We start from the raw sequence: 9,389 nt of genomic DNA, 5'->3' as shown, positions 1-9,389 counted from the left end.
TCACATTTACACTCACAAAACACAGAACAATCATTTGCTCTACAAAATGACTCTCTGCATGCTCTCACTAATTTAAAACACATGGCAACAACACAGAATTTTACTAAACAAATGACCAACTCAACCTTACATATATCCCATAACCAATCCCCTCCTCTCCCTATTAAAATTGATACGCTAACTCACCCCAATAACATGCAAATAGAGCCCCTAATCATTGAAAACCTAGAAGTTGTTCTGCAAGATTCTAAGAGCAATATTCCATCCACTATAAAACTTCCCACATCCAATTATAATGCCAAGGATCCCAATCTCAGTGAGAAGGCACTACCGCCTGATATAGCTACAGAGAATAAACCACTCGCAGGCCCTGGCAAATACACCACCACTTCAAAATCAGACTCCAAACCTCCCACGAAGGATTTTTATCCAACCCCAACTACTACAAAACCATCAACCCGTATCATGGGTGGATATGGGTCTAGTGGGACATACCATCTCTTTTAACATCATGTTGGAGGGCAGGAAAACTGTAATTGTGCTACTAAACACCCACTACATGAATCAAATTTGGAAAAACAGTGTACTTCAACAAATTGCTCCAAATATGCATGCCAATCTCACTCAAGTAATGAAGAGGTATTGGAATCTCCCACCTCATTTTGTCCCAATCCAGAACACATCACCAACAATGGAGTTACAATTATTCACCCTAGAAGTGGTTACAAACATCAATCCCATATTTACTCCTTGGAATACACATGCAGACCAACCCCAAACTTCCCATGCACACACCACATGCACAACCATGGTCCTCCACAGCCACCCGTACATCAAAATTCAGTACAAATTGAACAAGCAATGGAGGAAGGGGTAGATCCTATCAACTTAATACCAGAAAACCTAGTAGAAGATTCAAACCACAAAGAAATAAAGGTCTTTTTATTCATGGAGATGCAAGAGCAGAAACAGATTCTCTACTGTCCAATGGCACTTTACAAGTGCACAATGGACATAAGGTCTCCAGTAGATCCAACTGTGTCTAGCATGCAATGATTCTAGTTCCCTTTCAGAGGAGGAACCCGATGCATGCATCAAGGGTGAGGGAGAATGGAGACATACACAACCAAAACTTCAACATGAATAGATCCACTACCTTCATAATATGGAATATTCGTGGAGGGAATAATAAAGACTTTAGGCTAACTTTCAGAGAATTGGTTGATACTCACCGCCCCAGTATGGTCACCCTTCTGGAGACCAAGATGGACAGTCATCTTCCTCCTCTCAATCCTTTTGGGCTATCAGATATGATAGAAATTCCAGCAGATGGCAATCAGGTGGTATGTTGATCCTGTGGGATCACACAATTATTAATGTTCACAGCTTTGTCCGTAGAAGCCAAGAGATAAGTTCTACAATTGAGGTAATTTCTACTAATAAATCATGGTTATTACCTCTATTTACGCTAGTATAGATAAAATACTAAGAAATAAAATGTGGTATAATCCCATAGAACTGCATGCATCCTACACAGGTCTTTGGCTTGTGGGAGGTGATTTTAATGATATCCTAAGTGAAAATGAAAAAAATAGGTGGTAGAGCTATTAATAAAAATCGTTCAAAGCTTCTGTGGGATTGTATTAATAATTGTAACCTTATAGACCTAGGATTTAAGGGTTGTAAATTCACATGGTCCAACCTAAGGATGAAAAATAATGGTTTGATCATGGAAACATTTGACAAAGTCTTCGCCAATGAGGAATGGATTAGTCTCTTCCCTAAAGCCACTGTAACGCATCTACCTAAAACATACGCGGACCATAATCCTCTCTTAATTGAAATTATCCCAAAAAAAATTGTAGTGGACAAAAACCTTTTAGACTAGAAACATATTGGTATAGACATCCCAATTCATCAATCTTGTAAAAGATAGCTGGAAGGACTCTACCTACACTTAAGCTTCTAACAATTTCCTTGTTAATGTTAGAGACTGGAAAAATAAACATTTTGGAGATATTTTTAGGGGGAAAAACAAAATCCTAGCTAGACTCAAGGGAATCCAAATCCTAACAATATCCTTAGAATCGAAGATGATTATTGGAAACTTAGAACCAGAATATCATGGATCCAAGAGGGAGATGCTAACACAAAATTCTTCCATACTACGGATTCCAATAAACATAGTAGAAATAAAATTACTTTTTTAAAGACAACTCTAGTAATTGGATAAACGACCCTGGAGCAATTTTTCTTCATACAACTCAGTACTTCCAAAACATGTTCAGAACTAACCATTGTTTAACAAATTGGTCAAGCATAAAAAATGATCATCCTAATTTCAACAAAATAAATCTCTCAACCCTAGACAAAGAACTACACCCAATGGAGGTAGTCAATGTAATCTTCTCATTAAAACCCCTTAAAGCTCCAAGCCCCGATGGCATACACCCCTTTTTTACCACAAATACTAGGACATTATAGGCCGCTTCATCATTGATCTTTGCTTACAAACATTCCATACCCAAAAAATTCTTCCTGGTATTAATAACACTTATATTTGCCTAATTCCTAAAGAGCCCAATGCTAATAACTTAAAAAAATTTAGACCAATAGGTCTCTGTAACACTATATACAAAATAATTACCAAAATCATCGGAAATAGGTTACAGCTTTTTCTTAATAAAATCATTAGTCCTTTTAAGCAAGCTTTATTAAAGGAAGACATGTTTGTGATAATGCGATTATCATCCAAGAAATCTGCAAGCATCTCAAAAAAATGAAGGGCAAGAAAGCTAACTATCAGGACCCAAACTCTAACATGTCGTGATGGTACCTATCGTGATACTAGGCAAGCCGACACTTCTCAAAAATACTTCGTCATTTCATAAAAATTAAGTCAAAGCTTTTTCATAATAGAAATAATTTCATAAAAGAGTTAAACTCAAAATAAGAAAATGCGGAAAAGATAGCCCGACATCGGGGTGTCACTAAGTCATGAGCAACCACTACAAACTATTCTGAAAATAGCAAGACTAACATAGCCTGCAAGTAACCAAAATACACTAAAGGGAAGATAAAGAAGGAGAAAAGCAGGACTGAGATCGCCAGGCAGCTACCTCGCTATCTCCGATGATCCGCTACTGAGTAAATCAACAACCTGTACCATGGCTAGAGATCCCTGGATCTGCACACAAAGTGTAGGGGGTAATGTGAGTACACCAACTCGTAAGTAATAAGTCCAAACTATGGACTGATAGGTAGTGTGAACTTAACATCAATAGGTAACAGAAATAAACTGTGCAGGAAAAGTAGGCATGCTATCAGTTCAAGTATACAGCTCAAATAGTAAAATAAATACAGGTCTGAACAATGTGAGATATAAAGCTCAGCTAAACTCTACATGCCAATGCACAGAATGTATGAAATACACCATGTGCTCCCACTCTCAAGTGCTCAACCACTCGGTACTGCATATTGCCATCCGGCCCAGGGAAATCCATCTGAAACATATATAACACTAACTGCAAGTCAACCAGTACCGAGGAAGAAGGGTAATCCAATCCTAAGGAGAAATCCATCTCTAGGTATATATATACATACTCAATCACTCGGTACCGCATATGTCCATCTGACCCAGAAAAATTCATCACGGAACATACTCAACACTGACTATAAGTCACTCGGTACCGAGGAAAAGGATAATCCAACCCTGTGGAGAAATCCATCTCCAGATATCAATACTTCAGACAAATCTCTGTCCAGGGAAATTCATCCCTCAATAATATCATCTGCGCTCACTGAGGGTGTGTTACAGACTCCTGAGAGGCTCCTACAACCCAAGCGCTGTCATGATCAACATAACCACTACGGCATACAGCCCGATCGCATAATTGTCACTCATAATCAGGCTCTCGGCCTCACTCAGTCATCACTTTCCAGTCTCACACACGAGCTCACAATGCCATGAAAACTAGCCCGGAATAATAATATGATGTGCCAATATATAACAACTGAGACATGATATGAAATGCATGAATAAGACTGAGTACAGAATATCAATGAAACTAGTGAGATGACATCAATAAACGACCACTAGGGGTCCTAACAGTATCGGTGCAAAGCCCTAACATGAGCATAATTTACAACTCATTTATTAAATCACATAATGGAAACACGGATATCAATAAGAAAGAGTCACGAAACGGTGCCATGGGACGAACCAGGTCCCGATTCTCACGGTGCACGCCCGTCACTTGGCATGTGTGTCACCTCAATACTAATTACATAAGACATAGTTTGGGGTTTCTAACCCTCAGAACCAAGTTTAGAAGCGTTACTTACCTCAAATCAAGCCAAAATCCTACTCCGTGATGCCCTTACCTCTCGAATCGGCCTCCAAACGTCCCGAATCTAGCCAAAAACAATACAATGCAATCAATATAGGTCAAGGAACCAATTCCACAAGAAAAATTTACTTAATTGGACACAAATCCCGAAATTCATTCAAACACGACCTCCTGGGCCCACATCTCAAAATCCAACAAAAATTACAAAACTAGAAAGCTCATTCACTCACGAGTCTATCCAAACCAATTTCATCAAAATCCAACCTCATTTGGTCCCTCAAATCAAACTCTCCAAAATCCCAAGCCCTAACCCATCGTTTTCACCCCTAATTTCCACTAACTAATTGATAAAACAACGGGCAAATACCATATATAAGAGTACTAGAGCTCAAGAAACTTACTTTCAAAATCACTCCAAAAGCTCCAAAAACCGACTTGAAAATGGTGGAAATGAACTAAAATTTGCGAAGTGTGCTATTTATACTTTCTGCCCAGGTCTTCCACACCTGCTGCCATATATCCGCTCCTATGGAACCGCACCTACGATCATTTACTCGCACCTACGAAAACCACTTAAATCCTCAAAATCGCACCTGCGCCCTAGGTTCCGCACCTGCGGGCGCGCACCTGCGCACATCCTTCCGCTTCTGCGGAACTGGCCATTCTCCCTTCTTCCACACATGCGCCCCACGGCTCGCACTTGCAGGCTCGCAGATGCGACCAATCCTTCGCACCTACGGCTCCAGCCCATCTAGATTCAGCTCTTTCTCCACTACTGTGGGCTCGCACCTGTGGTTCCCACTCTGCAAGTGCGGTTATGACAGCTGAGTTCAATTTCAGCAATCCTCAAATTCCAAACTTGTTCCATCAGTGTCCCGAAATCAACCCGAGGCTCTCGGGAATTCTACCAAATATACCAACAAGTCGTATAACCCCATACACACTTAGTCGAGCCTTTGAATCACCCAAAACAACATCAAAACATCAAATTACCCCCGGATTCAAGCCAAAGAACTTCTAAACTTTTAAATTTCACAAACGATGTCGAAACCAACCAAATCACGCCCAAATGACCCCAAATTTTGCCCACAAGTCAGAATGACACCACGAACCTACTCTAACTTCTAGAATTCCTTTCCGACCCCGATATCAAAATTTTCACTGCCGGCCAAAATCGCCAAAATTCTAACTTTCGCCAATTCATGCCTAATCCTACCACGGACCTCCAAATAACATTTCGGATGCTCTTCTAAGTTTAAAATCATCTAACGGAGCTAATGGAACCATCAAAATTCAAATCCGAGGTCGTTTACATATAAGTCAACATCCAGTAAACTTTCCTAACTTAAGCCTTCACAAAAGAGACAAGTGTCTCAATTTACTCCAAAACCACTCCGGACCTGAACCAACTAACCTGGTAAGTCAAAATAAAGTTGAAGAACACAAAAGAAGCAGGAAATAAGGGAATGGGGCTATAACTCTCGAAATGGCTGTTACACTAACATGATATTAAAACCAGACCTTGAAAAAGCATTCAATAGGCTTGAATGGTCCTTCATCTATTGAACTCTCAACTTATTCAACTTTCTTCCGAGAATGAAATGTCTAATAATGAACTGCATTAGCACTAGTCAGATTGCTATCCTTGTTAATGGGACTACAACTAATTTTTATAGCCCTAGTAGAGGCATTAGACAAGGATGCCCTCTGTCCCCCTATATCTTTATCCCATGTATGGAAATGCTTTCCCAACTCATTCTCAATCAAGTGGATACCTGTCTGTGGGATCCCATCCATCTAAGTAACAAGGACATGGGCATATCCCATTTATTTTTTGTTGATAACCTTGCTCTCATGGCTAGGGCAGATTTAAAAAATTACAAGACAATTGATAAATGTTTAAAATTGTTTTGTAATCTATCAGGACAAAACATCAACCTACAAAAATAAAAAATTATTTTCTCCAAAAATTATCCTATAAATACAGCCAATGTCACGACCCCGGTTCGCCCTCCGTGAACCATCATGATGCCACCTAGTCTCTACGACTAGGTAAGCCTAAATTGCGGAAGAAAACCAAATTTATGGAAATAAAACAATTTAAAGCAGAAATAAAGTGATAAACATCATTTAAAAGTGCCGCTCGGCATACACAATATTTAACTCTCATAAACCAATACATATTTCCAAGACCCGAAAACCCACGAATCATAAGCTAAGGATACTACATAGCTCTAACTCCAGAATGTCTAATAAAGAACCAAAATACAGAATGGCTCACACTTAAAAGCGAGAATAGAGAGGGACTACTCGGTCTACGGACGCGGCAGATATACCTCGAAGTCACTAGAGTAGTCACTTCTCCTCAAAGGTGATAGGACTGAGTCGCGGTACCTGGATCTGCACATGAAAAACATGCGCAGAAAAGGCATGAGTACACCACAGCGGTACTCAGTAAGTGTCAAGCCTAACCTCAGTTGGGTAGTGACGAGGAAGGTCAGGGCCCTACTGATGTTAAATAAAATATAAAGTTCAACAGTATAGAACAGAACAGTATAAATAAGTGCAGCAAGAAAAGTAACACGAGATATAAAGGGAAACAACAACTATTACAGAGAAAAAGTAAATACATAAAGGAAATAAGGTCCAGCACCAAGTAACAATCGGGGATCTCCCAGGATACCGTCCTGTAGTCCCAATATACATATCCAAAGGAACTCCCGGGAACTCAACCCCTAGTCCAACTCATAGTGCGAGGGGGGGGGATCTACTGGAATCCCATTTCGTAGTCCTAAATATAAATACCCAGTACTGGGGGAATCTACCATGTGCATTCACGTAGTTCTATATAACTGTACAGGGGGATCTACCAGAATCCCACATCTGTAGTCCCAATGTAAATACATAGTAGCAATAAGAAAATACTCAGAAACGTCAAATTCCATATTAAGGCAAACAAGTAAGTCTAGCCTACCATGCTGCACAGAATTCAGGTAAAACAGGTTGAGCAAATAAGGTGATTAAATCACTTAGACATGCTTTCCTAAGCTAACAACAGACTTAATAGTGCAAATAATAAGAACAGGAAAGAAAACATACTAGTAATTACTTAATGAAAAAAAGGATTTCCAACAATTTGCACAAGTACGCACTCGTGACCTCACGTACAAGGCATTTCAGTTATCAACAATACCAAATCCTAAGGGGAAGGTCCCCCACACAAGGTTAGACAAGTCACTTATCTCGAACCAGCTCAATAATCAATCTAAAACCACGCTCTTGCCACGAGTAATCGACTCCAAATGGCCCAAATCTATTAAATTCAATTTCATAACGTAAATAACACTTCAATTAATTGATTCTACAAAAATATTCTATGCTAATACGTGAAATTAGGTAACATGACCAAAATGCCCCTCGGGCCCACGTCTCAAAATCGGGTAAAATTTATATTTTTAGAATCGTCACACTCTCACGAGTTCATGCATACTAAAATTATCCAAATCTAAGGTCAAATTCCCACTCAAACATCAAATTTTAGGTCTAAGAACTTTCTTCCAACTTTTCCCCAATTTTCATCTCCAATCCGAAATTAAATGATGAAACTAACTATAGATTGATAGAATATAACTAGAAAGGGTTAAAGAATCGTTATCCAATGATCTCCTTTTCAATTTCCCCTCAAAATTGCCCTCTCCCGAGCTTCAAATTGAATTTCCAACTTTTGAAACTAAACCCTCGAAATTTCATATTTCTGCCCAGCTGTTACTGCATGGTCGCATCTGCGACTTCTCACTTAAGGATCGATTTCTGCATCTGCAGCTATCCTTTCGTAGATGCGGGGCCGCTTTTGTGGTCCCTGCTGCCTTTCCTCCTTTTCTGCTTCTGCGGTTACTCCGCCGCTCTGTGGCTCCGCACCTACGGAACCCAAACCGCAGGTGCGATTATGACAGAAACCAGCTGAAGCTGCAACTCCCAAACTCCAAAAATCCTTCCTCCAACCATCCGAAATCATCCTGAGGCCCCCGGGACCTCAACGAAACCTACCAACATATCGCATAACTTCATTCAAACTTGTTCCAACCTTCGGAATGCTCAAAACAACATCAAAACACCTATTTTTCATCGGATTCAAGCCTAAGAACCCCAAAAACTCTAAAAATACGCTTTCGATCAAAATGTTTATCAAACCTCGTCCGAATGACCTAAAATTTTGCACACACGTCACACTCAACACTACAAAGCTACTCCAACTTCCAGAATTTCATTCTGACCCTCGGATCAAAATCTCACTATCGAACCGGAAACTTCAAAATTTCAACTTTCGGCATTTCAAGCCTAAAATAGCTACGGACCTCCAAAACACAATCTGAACACGCCCTAAGCCCGAAATCACCCAACAGAGCTTACGGAACCATCAGATTTCTATTCCGATTCCGTCTTCATACTATTTCTACTACGGTCAACTTTTCGACACTTAAGCTCTTATTTAGGGACTAAGTGTCCCAAAACTCTCCGAAACTCAAAACCGAACGTCCCCGCAAATCAAAATAGCAGAAATAAACTCGGGGAAAGCAGTTAATAGGGGATCGGGGTCGTCACATCCTCCTACACTTAAACATTCGTTTGTCCTCGAATGAGCATAGAGACATACCTGAAGTAGTGAAAAGATGAGGGAAACGGCTGCGCATATCCTGCTTGGTCTCCCAGGTCGCCTCCTCGACTGGCTGACCCCGCCACTAAACCTTCACGGATGCAATGTTCTTTGACCTTAGCTTTCTAACCTGCCTGTCTAATATTGCCACTAGCTCCTCAACATAGGATAGATCCTTGTCCAACTGGACTGAACTAAAATCCAACACGTGCGACTGATCACCGTGATACCTCTAGAGCATCAAAACATGAAATACCGGATGAACTCCTGCCAAGCTAGGAGGTAGGGAAAGTTCATAAGCAACCTCCCCAACACGCCTCAATATCTCAAAAGGGCCAATAAACCTCGGATTCAACTTCTCTTTCTTCCCAAATCTCATAATGCCC

The sequence above is a fragment of the Nicotiana tabacum genome, chromosome 20 (genome assembly GCF_000715075.1).
Source record: "Nicotiana tabacum cultivar K326 chromosome 20, ASM71507v2, whole genome shotgun sequence".
Lineage (NCBI taxonomy): Eukaryota > Viridiplantae > Streptophyta > Magnoliopsida > Solanales > Solanaceae > Nicotiana > Nicotiana tabacum.
The sequence above is the reverse complement of the archived record's forward strand: the minus strand, read 5'-3'. Positions refer to the sequence as shown.